General features: G+C 45.7%; 1 protein-coding gene across 1 annotated transcript in view; it reads right to left on the reverse strand.

Moving 5' to 3' along the window:
* PDZD2 (PDZ domain containing 2) overlaps window positions 1-16,945 on the reverse strand; it is a 412,595-nt gene that overhangs the window by 290,820 nt on the left and 104,830 nt on the right. Inside the window, 1 exon segment of the mRNA XM_070357681.1 lies at window positions 5,180-5,262. The gene's annotated coding sequence lies outside the window, so the exon portion shown is untranslated.

The following is a 16,945-nucleotide window of genomic DNA, read 5'->3' on the forward strand; positions in this document are numbered from 1 at the left end:
CATATTTAAGCATCTTCAGATCCACAAGAAACAGCACGTGATGTCTGAACTAACATACATTTTTCTCTGAAGCACAGGCAGAGGCCAGAGTCCCTCAGGCATCTTTAAGGTACTGAATCCCACAGCTCATGGCCAGAGCTCTGGGCCAATTATATCACACTCTACTCTTAATGCCCTTGACATTTCCTGCCCCCTTCACCTCCTCTGAGCGTTGAGTTAGCCCCCTGGCTTGGGGCTCCCACTTCGTAAACTCTACTGCCTTCTCCTGTTTCAAGCATTTCCATAAACCTATACATCAGTTCTTCAGAAGAGGGCTGACTCTGGGCTGTTGACTCTGAAAAAGTGAGTTTGCGTCTCAGGGATTCCAAAATAGTATGGTAAAGCCACTAGAAACTACTGACATCTTAAATCCACCAGCAATGACACAATTAAAGAAGTGAATGGCTCCAAGCCAGGGGCTCTTATTTGAATGTGGTTAAGACATAGACACAGTAAAGGAGGAAAAGAAAATACAATACTGGATTAATCATGGACACTAATACAAACCGATGCATGGAACTGGCAAGAGGATAAAAACAGACATGCCAAAGCGAGGCCAATTCATTCCATAAATATTTACCGAGTGCCTACTGCCCTGTGCCAGGCATGACCACAAGTTGCTAAAAATACAAACCAAGTTCTGTTTCTGCCCTCAAGAGATTCCCAGTTTTCCTAGGGACAGACACATACATAATTTAAGATAAATCTTAAAGAATGAAAGAATTCACAAAGTGGGAAATGGGGAGGTAGAAGTCATATACACAAGCCAATTCATATGGAATTCTCAGAGTAAACACGCAGGCTTTGTATTCAGGCAAAAAAATGGTGGCATAGAGAGAGTCGGGGCTGGTGGGTGAGGCTGGTTATGTTTGACCTTCCCTCCTGTTCCAAGGAATTTGACCTTCCACATGTAGCCAATGGATTTTGGTTGTTTGGGGGGTGAGTGGGGGGCTATTTATAGAATTATTTAAGCAAGGGAAAGATATCACCAAATTTGTGATTTCATTCTAGAGAAGTATCAATGTGCAAAAATGTTCACTAAAATATGTGAAGAAGAAGTTGCAAAGTAGTTTTGAATATTTTCATTCCTAAACAATCTCTTTGAGGGATATTCACAAAAATGATAACTGTTTTTACCTCAAGGAAGTTAAGTCCATGAGTGGTTTTTCACCTTTGAACATCTGCATTTTTTAAATTCTTGTGAACATATATTACAGTGATGATTTTAAAAATGTGTGTGTGTGTGTTTAGAGATATGGATGGCAGTTTTATAGGCTGAGACTAGCCATCAGGAAGGCCTATTACAAGACCGTCCTCATGGTTCTGGTGATATATGAACATCTGGATCAAGGCAGTGGGGACCAGGTGGGAGTAGCTTCTTGGACCAGAGGCAGAGTTGCCCAGTCTAGGTGACCACTTGGTATCAGGTTGGTGGGGAAAGGGATAAAGGAGTCAGAGATGACCCAAGGAATTGGACAGACCTGGGGCTAGAAGTCAAGGTTTGACTTCTTCCCTCATTGACTCAATGGACATGAGTTTGAGCAAACTCCAGGAGATAGTGAAGGACAGGGAAGCCTGGCATGCTGCAGTCTATGGGGTCATAAAGTGTTGGACACGACTTAACAACTGAACAACAACAAATATTCACACTCCAGAGGTGGAGGCCAAGGCTAAGCCTTCCCTTCGTAGAACTGCAGCAACGGACTCCCCGTGGCCCAGGGCCCACTTACAACACCCCACTGCCCACACCTATCCAGTCTTACCTGGAAACTCCCTGTCTGAACTCACCAGGCCTGCCTGGGAGAGCCAGGTTTATTATCAGAAGCTCACAAAGCTCAGCCTCTTCGAAGGCAATTAAAACTCCAGTGTGGGAGAGCTTTGGCACCAACTACTTTTTCCACCTAGCTGACTCTTACCATAGATGTAAGAGTCCACCAGCTCAACGTGGAGCCAAGTGGGAGATGAAAACACACTCACACTCTGCTGCTGTGTGAGTGCGGCCCTCCACTCCCTCTGCCCCTTGCAATTCCCCAAAGCTCCCATTCAACAAGGAAAACATGGACCTGATTAGTGGGTTTGACGTGGGCCAAACAGTTGCAGCCCATTTTCATCTGACAGGAGGAGCACCGATTTCCATCCAAAAAAAAAAAAAAAAAATGAGTGACAAGTCTAGAGCTGAGCTGCTGGGCTGAGGAGAAGGATTGCAAAGGAGAAAATTGCCTCCATTAAGTCAAATCCGTCCTGGGAGAATGGGCTGCAGAATCAGTTCCAGGTCATCATTTGCATGATCACATTAATCTGTCTTTTTTTTTTTTTCCAACTACATTTCTGTTCCTCCCACCTAATAAAGTTGGGGTCCACTCCCCACTCACATAAGGATCACCAGAACACGAGAAATAGGCAAAGTCTAACTATAGGCACCATTTACAACTAGTGGCATAGAAAGTGATCCAGCTCTAAATTCCAAAAAGGAAACAGTACTGTTTCAAAAAATAGGTAATTTGATAAATACAACTTTCAAACATTTAAGCATAAGGACTTTTGGCCTATATTGTAAGCGAGGCAAGACTAATTAGAAAACAAAACTTGGTCAGTGGTGTGCTCTTGCTGGTCCCCAAAAGCTGAATGGTAAATTATCAGGAATTTTGCAAGGTGGTTGACATCACATTGGTAGTTGGAAATCAGCTACAGTGGAAGCATTTACACCATGGAAATTGGCAAATGCTCCAATTGTGATGGCCTCTCCTCCAGGCACTCGTAAGACATTTACCAGTACAGAACTATGATCCTCTTCATATTGGTGTGTGTGTGTGTATGTAAAAAGCCACAAAGTAAAATAGCTAAAATATTAACTGTATTAATTCCAGGTGATGTGACTAACAAGTTCTTTTATCTTCCTTTACTTTATATTTTTCCTACAGTGAATATGTATTCTTCATATAATAACCAACCTTCTGGCAAAGGGAGCAGTTCCTTTCCCTTCAGAGCTTTCTGACTCACTCCTTTCCTCTCCTTCCTTCTCTTTAAATTTCCTCCTTCTCTGACCTCCTAGGTTTTTATTGCCTGCATAGGGTGCTGCTGAAATTCCAAACTACTCCCCTAGTCCCAGGCAGGCAGAATGCCAAGTAAGGAGGCCAGGCGAGTGGGCGTCAGGCTCCAGGTGCTGGAGCCCAAACTCAGCCATCGTTGAGGGGGCGGGGAGACTGGCTCCTGCCCTGGGCACAAAGCTGGTACTGGTGATTTAACAGAAGAGCAGTGACCAGCGGGGGAGATCAGCAGTCTCGGCCCAGGTGACCCCATGCTCTGTAGATGGGACCACACCACCCCTCCAGGTATTCATATCTGTGTTCACCTGCTGCATACTGACCATTCCAGTAGATTTACAGAGCAGGGCGACCACTCTCAAAGTTCACAGCTAGTGCTTCACTGTCTCCTTGCTATGGTTGGGTGTTCTTTCAGTTTATCAGACATCAACCCAGGCACGGAAAGCCCAAGTGATTTGCCCAAAGTCACTCAGCTTGGAGCAGAGCTGGGACAACAGTCCAGGTATTAATATTGAAGTTCAGGTTTTCTCCCTGGATTATATCAAGTATGTCAGAAGACTCTGAATTTCTGACTGTATAGATTTTTGTTTTTTTTTTAAGTAAAAAGAATTTTGTGAATATATAGTGTAAGGGATTTTATTTATTTATTTATTTTTACCAACTGTGTAGTTTGAATGAAACTTGAGCTCCTGTTTCAGCATGAGTAAAGAAGTCTAAGACAGAACTTTTGCGTACAGGAAAGGGGCTACTGATCCCTGACCCCAGCGGGACTTGGTTTTGGAACTTGAACTTGGTCTCTGTAGGAAAGTAAGATGCTACTGTGTTTCTTCCTCCTTTCTAATATTTCTTGTTTGAGAGACTTTTGCGTGTGGGGTAAATGCTGGTATTATTGCTGGTGTTGCTTCTCCACCACTTTCACTTTCTAATCCCACAGACTGGGAATCTCAACACCCACCTGCTGCCTCCAAACTCCCCACCTCCCACAAGGTTAGAAGGCTTGGTGCACAGAGGGCTCCCTAACACTCCGTGGGGTCTATTTAAGCAGACAGAGGACAATGTGTATGTCCACTGTGCCTTCCAGGTCTGGTCGAGGGCCTCTTGGCTCTGGTTACTCAGCTGGCCTGCAGAAACTTCTGGTTGGCCTGTGATTGGCAGAGAGACCAGGCCCTGTGAAGAGGACTCCTTCCAAAATCAGGAGGGGGCTGCCCTGCAGGCAAAAGCTGCTCTAGAAACCCATGAGCAGCTTTAGAAGAAAGTCAGTGATGATTTCAAAATCTTATTGACCAACCCGTGGGCTAGAAAGGATTTAAAAAATTTATCCAATACCTTTGAATGCGGTCCCTGGGAGGTGAAGGAATCACCATGATATTTAAGACAGGGGCCATGTAGTTAGGGCTCTGGTACCCAGTCCTGCTCCCCTCAGTGCCAACTGGAGCATACCCACTTTTTTTTTTATGTATATAGGGTTTTCTGAAGGACTTCCCTATAGCTCAAATGGTAAAGAATCTGCCTGCAATGTAGGAGACCAGGGTTCAATCCCTGGGTTGGGAAGATCCTCTGGAAAAGGGAATGGCAACCCACTCCAAGTGTTCTTGTCTAGACAATCCCATGGACAGAGAGCCTGCTGGACTACAGGCCATGGGGTTGCAAAGAGTCAGACACGACTGAGTAACTAATACACACACACAGGGTTTTCTTATAAAAATCTTCTTTATAGAAAGGGTTACAGTGCCTTAAACACAGTAAGTTTGAAAGTTAACTCCTCTAATATAACCACATTTTAAAGAGGTTGAAGAAACTAAGGCCCAGCGAGACAAAGTTCAGGCAGAAGTGAGTGGAAGAGTCAGGTCTCTCCATTTTACCCATAGCCACTCTTGCTTCAACCGCCCTTTGACTTGGCAGGCTGTTGACCTTGGCTTCATGAAGCACTCATGTCTTTCTGGTCTACCACAGCCCTCACTCTTGCTGGCGAGGAAATGATCTAATCGTTTTCAACTTTGGACCTGGCTCCATTACCTGCACTCGCCTTCTTGTTGACTTCGATTTCCTGTTGGTGGACCCTGGCCAATCCAACAGCAGACCTGCCAGACTCTTACCTCCACATCCTCTGCCTCTCCACACAATGCAAATCTACATCAACTTTGGTGGTCCTGGGAATTGCCAAAACACCTCCATTGACCTGGAAGGGAATAGACTGTAATCAACTCAGGCCCTATACCTAGTCTGCCCTGACTCAATAAGCTTAGGGATGACAAGATAGCTACACACACATGATAAACACCAAAACATACTGCAGCATCCACCCACAGACTGAGACCCCCCCGACCAAGAGTTCTGAATAGTTACATGAGTAATAAAAGTCACAGATAATCCCTATATCATTCTCTGTTTCCTCTTTTGTCAAATATACAGTGGCAGAACTTCATCTACTGTCACAGAGAGTCTCAATTTATGAACAACAAATACTTTAAACTCAGAGGTTATTCCCAAGCAGTCTCATTAAATCGTGCCTATTTGTCACAACCAAAGAATTCTTCCCTTTACAAACTGCATCACTGCAGTGTTTCCTTTAACAGCAAGCTTCTCTAATGATTCAACCATGCACTCTTCTTTACACACATGCCAAATTTTCAAGGCCACAACTCCTGCAAAATATGAGGTACAAAAAAATGAAAACAGTAGGCAAAAGAAAGTGAAAATACAGAAGACAAGACCCAGAACTGAGGCCACTGACAGCATATTTGCCTTTGTTTTCTAATCCTGAGAATCTAAGAAAGCTGCAGCTGCAGCAGAGAAACTGGCCGGGTTTGATACTTTGGACATAAAGCATTCCTCCGAACGCAAGTATGTAGAGCTCTCCGACCCACTGAGTTTGGCTCACATCAGACGATTCAGGGGTGGCCATTGCTATGAGTGCCTCTCTCAAGGAATCTGACCCGGTCCAAGGAATCCCAGAGCCCTAAAGATCAGGGCAGTCTCTGCGTCTTTGGAGTAGCCAAGCCCTGTTTACAATTTCTAACCCCATTGACAGACAACTGCAGTCAGTGAACTAGAAATGGCGAGTGCCTCCTGGGTTACCTGAGACTGAAATCACTCAGGATGAATCCCCCAGCCCCAGACAAGTCCCCGAAACACTGTCTTCCCATTCAAATGGCAGCTGCCAATGAATCTCTCTGAGGCACATACAAGGGATACACCAATTGGCTCCATCCATTCCCCGCGGCTCACACATCTCACGGAGCCCAGTTTGGACATGCTTTCTTCCATCCTGGGGGAGACTCAAGCATGTGGGCGTGGTGTCAGACTCCGGGGCCTCTGACACTATCACTTGGTCTTAAGAAGCTGAGAGAAAACTAAATCATCTGACACTTCTTCTTCATCCTCTTTTTTCTTCCACCAACAGAACAGGCTCCAAATGTGACCTACTTTTTCTTTCTTTGTGATTATGCAAAACTCACAAAGCTTTTCCTTGAGCCTGACTAATATTTTCAGTGACATGCTTTTCATCTTTTGGAAAAGAGGAGTCCACGTCAGCCTGCCAGAGCGCATAAGTCTTGGTGAAATGACTGAAGAGGTCAGATGTGTTACAAGGACTTCACTGGGGGACCCGTAAGAGACTTCACAGAGCGCAAGGAGTGGGGCGGTGTGAGAAACACAACAAAATCCAGATCCAGTTTCCTGAAAGGCATTAGTATTTTGTCTGCAAGTTTCCATCAGCAGGAATCAGGACCTTATTGATGAGCTAAGTGACTCCAAAGTTCCTCACCACAGCCGCGTCCTGTGACTGTGGACTCTGGCCCCACTGGAGCCTTGCCACACTCCCCAGGCCACTTAGGCACATCCCAAGCTCTGCATTTTGCATTAAAAATGGACCTCTCCCAACTTCTCAGGGAATCAGAACACAACAGGGTTTTAAAATATCAGGAGGAACAATTAAAAAATAAAAGCCGAGCACCTAGCTTGGGTAGAAACCTGGCTCTATTAGTCAAAATTAAGTTGATACTGATTTTTTTTGCCCTATTTTAAAACTCCGAGGCTGTGCACTTCTTAACGTCTGACCAGCTGTCCTTTCCTGATCTTGAAATTCTGAATTACCATGGCTAGATGGAAAACATTTGCTTGGTGATTTTAGAAATGTCACCACTGGTCCAAAATCTGCCCCTAGGATTCTGATCCAAGCTTCCCTTTTATCCTCAGTGAGGTGAAACAGAGCCTGATAAATGTTTACTGGACAAATTGCTCGAAATAGAAACATTCGCAGCCTCGGGAGTCAACCGTGTTTGCTTCCATCCAGGTTAGTTCAGCTTCATGCCACATCCAGGCTGCCTGGTCAGCACTGACTCAAACACAAGCCACTCAAGTCTGAGGGGTCTGGAAAATCACCGTGTCAGGGAGGGACTCACCAGCCACATCTGCCCTCAGCAATGTGAGGACCCAGATTTCAAACTCATTGAACATTGCATCCCGTGTAGATTTAATTCCATCTCTACTACTGTGAAACAGTTCACATTCATTCATTCTGAAAGCATTTACTGAGCACCTCTAGGGCAGTGCTATGCTCAGCCAATACAAAGATGAAGAAAACAGGCACTGTCCCCCTCTTTAGAGAATCTGTGACAGTGAAGATCAGGATTGCAAGTGTTACATGAGGGAAAGAAGAGAGCGCTATTGGTTCTCAGCCTCTAGCTCTCCCTACCGGTGGTGCTGTTAGTCTGTCAATCGTGTCTGACTTTTTGCGGTCCCATGGACTGTAGCCCACCAGGCTCTTCTGTCCATGGAATTCTCCAGGCAAGAATACTAGAATGGGGAGCCATTCCTTTCTCCAGAGGATCTTCCGGACCCAGGGACTGAACCTGGGACTTCTGAATTGCAGGCAGATTCTTTACTGTCTGAGCCACCAGGGAAGCCCTCCCTACCTGTGGACCCCTGTGAACTGTCCAGCCTACTATCTGTCCTTGCTCGGCACCATCAGTAATTCTTCATGCACCTGTTACATTTGGCAGGAAAGATCGGAGAGCAGCTCAGCAGCGTACCTGTAGACTCGGCATCCATTGACTCCCATCGTTGCTTCAGTTCTGACCATGCTTTCAGTTCTAACCACCAAGCCTAATCTATCTATTGCTAGTTCTCATCGTAGCATCTGAAAGGCCTCCCTGCCTCTTGCCATGATGGCTGGAGTGTGTTGCAAGCTGCCTGCCAGCCTGTCTTTCACTGCATTCCACCAGCCTTTGGAGACCCTGGTGCAGCTGTTTGCCTGAACCACAGCCAGCCATTACTAGATCCCTGTGATACAAAACCCTGCCCACCTCACCTAGTAGGTAGAGACTAACTCCAGGACCTGGTTCCGTGCACCTTGTACCAGCTATTCTCTTGCTGTTGGCTGAGCCAAGCCTCTAGGAGCAGTGAGAACTCAGATGGAAGCGCTGATCACACAGGTAAAAAAAGGCAAGGCTGGTAAGGAAATCACTGTTCCAAAGGAGTGGATCTGGTTGCTCCCAGCGTATTACTCTGCCTTCAAATATGTCACCAGAAAGTATTTGGCAGGGGACTTCTCTACCCAAAATGGGACAAAGGGAAAAATAGCTGAATAACAGTTGGCATAAGAGACCTGGATAAATCCTCTCAAAAAGTATGGGTTAGGAACAAACCAGGGAACAAGACAGGAGCCATGACCTCAGGCTCAAAGGAGATCATGCATGGAAAAGCAAGTGCCCACAGAACCCTGAGCCTGCAGGCAGGCTCTACATGGCCACACTGCCCGGCTCTGCACTGACTGGCTGGCGGCGTGGCCACAGGCACTTATTTCATTTCTTTGGGCCTCTGTCCTCATCATTAAAACTGAAGATGATAAGGCCATTTGAAACCTTAAAGTAGTCCTCCTCTGACTTCAAGCTGGTGGATGGACCTTTTATTAAAACATAGTCAAAATGGGTCAGTATCTTAAAAAAAAAAAAAAAAAAATCACATGGGAGAAGAAACGAACACAAGACAGCGAGTCACCTAGTTTTGAAAAATCAAATGAGACAAAGAAAGGTTTGAACTGAGGAACAGGTACAGAGCAGCCAGACGTGTTCTACTTAGTAACAGTTACAAGAGCCGCCGCACTCAAGAGGGTTCCATTATCAGATGCATTTGAGAACTGCTGTCTGCTGCACGCTCTTTTTAGAGGCATAGTTCTTACTGAAGGCTCTGAGCAGTCCAGCACTATGGACTCCAGTTTAAGGCTAAAACCAGAGCTGCTAAAGCTTAGCTGACCATGGAATTCTTTTTATCTTTATTTATTGGCATCATTCAGAGTGCATCCCACCACCGTCAAGTGATTTTTTTGGCTTCCCTGGTGGCTCAGATGGTAAAGAATCTGCCTATAATGCGGGAGACTCAGGTTTGATCCCTGGGTCGGGACGATCCCTTGGAAATGGGAATGGCAACCCACTCCAGTATTCTTGCCTGGAGAATCCCATGGACAGAGGAGCCTGGCGGGCTACAGTCTATAGGGTCACAAAGAGTCGGATACGACTGAAATGACTTAGCACACAGGCATCATTCAGAAGTGGACATCCAAGTTTCAGGTTGTGGAATATAGAACTATAAAGGTGGTGTTGTTTTTTTCCCCCTCTAAACATAAAGAAGCAAAAACCAACCAGGCATAATCTTAATTTACCATTTGGAAGCCTGAGCAACAGCTCACAGCTGGATACACATTCAAGGTCATCGCTGGCCTCGGCCTTCTCTTCCTTACTCACTGACCCTTAGGTCACTGCAAAGATACAGTCCAGCTGGGCGAAGCGGTGACCTCAGTCTTCACCAGCCATTTCTTATGGGGCCTCGGGACACACAGGATGCTGTCAGCAAACCAACCAACACAGACCTAAATCATGGTGATGTCTTCCTGCCTCGGGGACGCGCCTCTGCCTGCTCGGAGACTGCTCAGGGACAGTTAATTGCTTTTCAGTTCAGGCTACACAGCTTTCTCACATCCAGTATTCCCCAGGGTCATATTTTCTCAGGCTGCATTTTTCAGAGAATAGGGCAGTAGGAAGAGGAAAAAGGACTGAGGGTGAGCAGTGGTGGGCAGGAAACTGCTTTTTATCTTCATTGTGACTTAAATTACCATCTTCCAAATCCTTCACTTAAAACAATAATAATAAAAAAAAAAACACCTCTTTTCTCAGTTTTAGCTTTTGGGTACAAGGTTGAAGTTTTAAGCTCTAAACAAGAGGGAAGTATGGCCACTAATTCTCTAAGCGGGAGAACAAGCATCTTCCATGGAAGGTAGGAGGAGCTTCCTCTCCGGGCGCTGATAGGACAGTGAACAGAAGTGTTGAAGGAGTGAACAGCAGGTGGACCACCTGGAACTCTGGGACGCGTCTCCTTGATGCTTCTGTCTTCAGGACTCCAGAGTCATACCGTCTCCCTTTCACATTTTGATTTTCAGTTGCTAAATCATGTCCAACTCTTTGCAACCCCATAGACTGCAGCACTCCAGGCTTCCCTGCTCTTCACTATCTTGTGGAATTTGCTCAGACTCATGACCATTGAGTCGGTGATGCCATCCAACCATCTCATCCTCTGTTGCCTCCTTCTCCTGCTCTCAGTCTTTCCCAGCATCAAGATCTTTTTCCAAGGAGTCGGCTCTTCACATCAGGTGGCCAAAGGAATGGAGCTTCAGCTTCAGCATCAGTCCTTCCAATGAATATTCACAGTTGATTTCCTTTAGGATGGACTGGTTTGATCTCCTTGCTGTCCAAGGGACTCTCAAGAGTCTTCTCTGACACCACAGTTCAAAAGCATCAATTCTTCAGTGTTCAGCCTTCTTTATGGTCCATTTCTCACATCCATACATGACTACTGGAAAAACCATAGCCTTGACTAGATGGACCTTTGTCGGCAAAGTAATGTCTCTGCTTTTTTAATATGCTGTCTAGATTTGTCATAGCTTTTCTTCCAAGGAGCAAGCGTCTTTCAATTTCATGTGATGCTTCTACTATGACCCATTATGCATTGATCTTTTATTTTATTATCAGAGGGATGCCTCTTTTCCTTTATTTTCAAATGCTTTGAAGATTTATTACGTCTAGTTGGCCACTTTCAACCTGCACTCACGTGACCGGCCTCAATGCATCTGGTTTTGCGCCCACCTGGGTTGCAGGCACCTCTTGAACTGATTTGTAGATTTTTTACAAAGGGAATTGGTCCATGTTGGTGAGTGGATGTCTCCCTAGGGCAAGGAGAGTCTGAGACTTCCTATTCTGCCATCTTGCTGACATCACTTCCTTTCCATCACTCAGTTTCCATGTTCCTAATTTCACATTATATCTAAGAGCACACATGTCATTAAAATTCATATGACTTATTTGCCAGAGTAGTTCTTCCCCTCTATTTCCCTCCAGTGTGGCTTGTGAACATCACTCTCTTCTTGTAGAGGTGGTTATTGTTAAGAATCACGAGGCTCTTCATTTTTTTTTATCTGCCCTAAATAGCTGATAAGGGCAGAGCTCCATACCTGCAGTGAATGATGGACTGCATCCTGGGGACTGGCCAGGAAGACTAGGAACTGCTTTCCTTAGGAAGCAGTTCAGGTTGACAGTCCAGTACCAGAGGGTCAGTGGGGGCTGTAACCCTTGCCATGAGGTGCTCTGTGGGCAGGAGCTGATGCTGTTAAGTTTCCCCCTGGTACTAAGAAGTACTGAGGCCTATTCTCAGAGCCTCTCAGCTTCCCAGAACACAGATAATGACATCTCAGTCACTGCCTTCACAAACCAGTAACTTTTATTCAAACAAAAAAGACGTTTCTGATTTCTCATAACTCCCTAAGTGCTTAAAAAAAAATCACATTCTTAATTACCCGCTCTACTGAGCTCCACCTTGATTTCACATCAAATTATTCCCAGTCTGCTCATTGCTGTGGGGAAGTGTGTGGCACGGGGTGGGGGCAGGAGAGGAGGCTGAAAAATGCCTATAAATGTCAGGCCAAGTTTAAACACTCCAAATGCAAAAGACACTAGAGATAGCAGACTGGATTATCTCTCACATTCAGCCTTCCATTTACAGTCACCTCCCTCCCCAATCCTGATTTATTTAATGCTTCCATCTAATGAGCTTTGATTTGTGGCCAACCATTGTACTCAGCCAGCTGTACTGAAAACAACCATGACACATGGCTTCTATCAAAGTTGTTGTGTGACTATGAACTGGTTCAAACGTGGAGTAGTCACCTTAAAGGGAGGGAAAGGCCAATGCTGGCACAGACATGCTGGTAAATTTGGAAAGTAAGTCAGGCATCAGAGGGAGTCGCTGAGCAGAAAGGTGGATACCATGAAGGTGCTGAAGTTGTGACTCAAGCTTGGGCAGCTGAACAGGTGGCATTTGGCCAAGGCTTGTCCTCTCCATTGATCACCACTGTGGTTGTAGTCAGACCAACATCAGAGAGAGCTGGGTCTTGAAGACTACTGGAGGTTGCCTCACCGGGTCAGCCCCTAGCCCTCAAAGAAGCACCTGACTGTGAAACTCTTACAACAAGAATTAGTCTTGGTCAAACACATGTGGGTGAGGATGTGGAGAAACCAGAACCCTCGTACATTGTTGAGGGGCAGGTAAGGTGGTGCAGCTTCTATAGAAAAGTTTGGCAATTTCTTGAGAATATAAACATAAAATTACCATTTGTATTTTGAGGTATATACCCCCAAAGAACTGAAAATGGGCATTAAATAGAACTTGTACATGGATGTTGATGGCAGCACTGTTTACAATAGCCAGCAGGTGGAAACAGCTTAGATGTCCATCAACTGAAGAACGAATAAACAAAATGTGCTATGTCCACACTGCTGCTGCTGCTGCTGCTAAGTCGCTTCAGTCATATCCGACTCTGTGCGACCCCACAGACGGCAGCCCACCAGGCTCCCCCGTCCCTGGGATTCTCCAGGCAAGAACACTGGAGTGGGTTGCCATTTCTGCTATGTCCACACAGTGGAATATTATTCAACAATTAAGAGGAATGACACATGTTACAACATGGATAAACCTTGAATACATTATGCTAAGTGAAAGAAGGTGGTTACAAAAGATCATGTATTATATAACATGATTTCATTGATATGAAATATCCGAAGAGACAAATCCATGGATACAGAGAGCAGATTAGTGGTTGGTTGCCAGGAGTTAGGGAGGGACTGCTTAATGGGAATGAGGTTTCCTTTTGGGATAATGAAAAAGCTCTGGAACTAGACAGCAGTGATGACTACACAACACTGTGAATGTACTTAATGTCAGTTTAAAATGGTTAAGCAGTCACTTTTATGCTTTGTGTGTTTTACCACACGCACACATAAAAGAATTACTCTTGGTCAATTATGCGCCTGCCCTACCCTCAGCTTTTGTTCTGTGCTTGCTGGTGCTCACCTCTGATTCTGCCCTTGGCCAATGCTTCTTGGACTTCCTGTGCATCTTAGTCTAGATATCGTGCCAGTGATTTCCTAGTGTCAGATCCTCGGTCTGGCCCCGACCTCCACTTGCTCACATGGGGCCTTCAGCTCCTGTCTTACCCCAATATACAACCAAGAGAATGTGGTTACCACTTCAGTCTGCTAAACAGTACTGCTGCTCAATCAGTCTGGTATTTACACAAAAATAGAAACAGTACTCTTGCCTGGAAAATCCCATGAGCAGAGAAGCCTGGTAGGCTGCAGTCCATGGGGTCACTAAGAGTCGGACACGACTGAGCAACTTCACTTTCACTTTTCACTTTCATGCATTGGAGAAGGAAATGGCTACCCACTCCAGCATTCTTGCCTGGAGAATCCCAGGGATGGAGCCTGGTGGGCTGCCATCTATGGGGCCGCACAGAGTTGGACACGACTGAAGCAACTTAGCAGCAGCAGTAGCACCAGTAGAGTCTATTCTATTATTCTGCTCAAAACATAATCCTCAAGCCCCATGACAGATATCCAGAAGCTCTGTCTGAATATTAATTGGCCATGGAGCCTCAATATAATGGCTCACAAATTCTCAGTTATTTTTTTGGTGCCATGAAAATTTTTGAATGAGTTGTCTTCTTTCGACCATCTCCAGAAAGTAAGAAACTGCCTATTAAGCCAGTGTGTATGAATTGGTGGACTGTTAATATTCAAGTGAACTTTCTCCTGTAACATTTAACCAATTGGCATGAGATGCAGGCAGCGAACACGTAGTCTTCAAGGCATTGTGTCTATGGAATCCCATTATATGCTTGTTTACAATCCAAATGTCCAGACGCCCAGAGATTCTGGCTCAGGAAATCTCCATAAGGTCTCTTCGGCTCTTACACCTGATCCTTTAACGTCTGCTGCAAACTCTCCCACAGTAAATATCAACTTGGCCACAAACTTACCCTCCATCTTTCCCAGAGCTATAGACCTCAATGTCCCCCTGCAGCTCCAAACCCTCCCTAGGTAGAGGTCAGATGGGAGAAGGTACCAGGTATAGTCCTGAGCCCTAAGCTCTCTCCTTTTCCTCTCTGAGACCTCTCGTGCAAACTTCAGCATCACATTTCCAACCATCTTCAGGACATCTCTAATGGGATGCTCTGACAAATCTGGACTTAGACATGCCTCCCTTTTTTCCCCACAAGCATACCAACATTCTAATTATTCAGATTCTGGGTGTCATCTTTACTTTCTCCTTCTCTTTTACTTCCCCACACTTATTTCTTTCCTTTAGAACGTTTCTCAGACTCTTTTTCTTCTGGACTCTCACTGCTACCACCCATTGGAAGAATCTGACTTCCTCCTCCCCACCCTGCAGTCAGTCATCAGGCTAATAACCAGACTGCTAGCATACTGCTGCTCTTGTCATTTTTCCATTTTGGTGGCTTTTCCTTGTGGTTGCTTCCCATGTTATCTTCGTAAATTAACAATCTACAACATCACATTTGAATTTTCCATCCTGGCATTCAGGACTCCTGACAAGTCGGCCCCATCGTATCACCCAACAGCTCCTACACAGCACCACCCTGTCACCCCACCCCTCTGCTGCTCACACCACCAACAGAGCCAACACATTCCCAGCCCACAGCTTCTGCTCCACCGCTGGCTCCTGAATTGCCCTTCCTCCCTCCTCCGCTGGGTCATTTATTCAACAAGTGTTATTGCAACCACTGTGCACTGGAGACTAAGTGCTTAGGACACCTAGGTGGACAAAAGAATGATCTCTTGGGATCCCTTGGGACATTTACATTCAGTTGCTCTATCCATATCTTCCTCACCCTATTCTTTGACATCTAGCTCCCCTTTCTCCCAAACGTCTTCTTGATAAACCTAGGCATGTCCCATTTTTTCCCTAAATTTACTGTTCATACTACTTATTGTTGGCATCCTATGACTCAGTTCACCAGGATATATTGTCCTATATCGCTCTCTGATTATTCCTCTAAGCTTGTTTCATGGAAACTGCTGAAGTTGGTTCACACCTTCAACTGCGTTTGGTTCACTATTGTTCAAGCACCTAGAATGCTGCTTGCACATTTCCTAAGAATCACTCCCAGTGCGTGATGGATGCTCAGTAAATATATGTTTTAATGCAACTGTGCCTGAGTTCAACATAAGAGCCACCACTCCAGTGGCACTTCATCCATTAAGGGCAATCCTCCTCTACTTCAGCTCTGCTTTCTTAAGGAGGTGCAATATTGGCCAAGAAACACCCTCCAGACTCTTCCCTCCTGCTTCACCTAGAGCAAGACGCCCTCAAGCCTCTGCTGGCAGAAGCCTGAAAGTGCAGGGGCTTCCCAGGTGACTCAGTGGTAAAGAGTCAGCCTGCCGATCCAGGAGACCTGAGTCTGATCCCTGGGTTGGGAAGATTCCCTGGAGAAGGGAATGGCAACCCACTCCAGTATTTTTGCCAAGGGAATTCCATGGAAAGAGAAGCCTGGTGGGCTACAGTCCATGGGGTCAAAAAGAGTCAGACACGACTGAGCAACTCAACAAGATTGGACGAGGCTATAAACCATATCTCCTCTTGGAAATTCAGGATGCATTTACTTATCTTTGATCATGTTTTTTGTTTTTAGGCATCGGAACAAATAACAAAGATGTGGCCCCTGCTGTCATCCAACTTAACCTATTAATACTTCTGAGAAGCCCTTCAGTAAAGAGATTTTGGGTTTGTTCACTTGTGTTTTCCCAAACCTTATCCACTAGAAGCACCTAAAACATCCTATGGACCACACCTGGGGCTTCAGGTGAGAGGGCTAGCCAATCCGGCTAAACCGAAGTCTGGGGTGAAAGAGCAAAGAACAGATTTTTAAACTTCATATTAGGAAGCTTTGCTCCCCTGGAAGCCTCACTCCCCTGGAAGCCTCCTCAAAGAGCCTGGTGAGTGTGCACCAACAGCTGTTCTAATGCATCCTTGTTAAAACACAGTGTGGTTGTTAGTAGGGTAGCCCCAGCGCACTCAGCAGCTAGTCACGCTGTTCCCTCCCAGGAGCCCAGAAATAACAATGGGGATGACAGTAAGAAGGTGGGGGAGTGGGTGGGCACAGACAAAGGGAGGTGGAAGCTGGTGACTAGAAGTTCCGGCTGTGGGGGCTAGAGGATGGTGGCTTATAAGCCTTGCTTACGGGGTTAGAATTGGGGCTAAGTGAACGGCTCAGAGAGGGTGAGAACCTGCTGGAAACAGAGGAGGAGGAGTGGGGAGGTGAAGACAGTCACGCGGGACCAGGAACAGGCTGTAATGAGAGAGCGCATGGGGAGCGGGGGGAGGTGGAGGCTGCCTGGGAAGGGCAGAGCTCTTGCTCTGACACTTTACCGCTCTAGCGGTTTTGTAAAGTTTTTTTTTTGGATGTGGGTCATTTTATTGTTTTGTCTTTACCGAATTTGTTACAATATTGCTTC

The sequence above is a fragment of the Bos mutus genome, chromosome 20, assembly GCF_027580195.1.
Source record: "Bos mutus isolate GX-2022 chromosome 20, NWIPB_WYAK_1.1, whole genome shotgun sequence".
Classification (NCBI taxonomy): Eukaryota; Metazoa; Chordata; class Mammalia; order Artiodactyla; family Bovidae; genus Bos; species Bos mutus.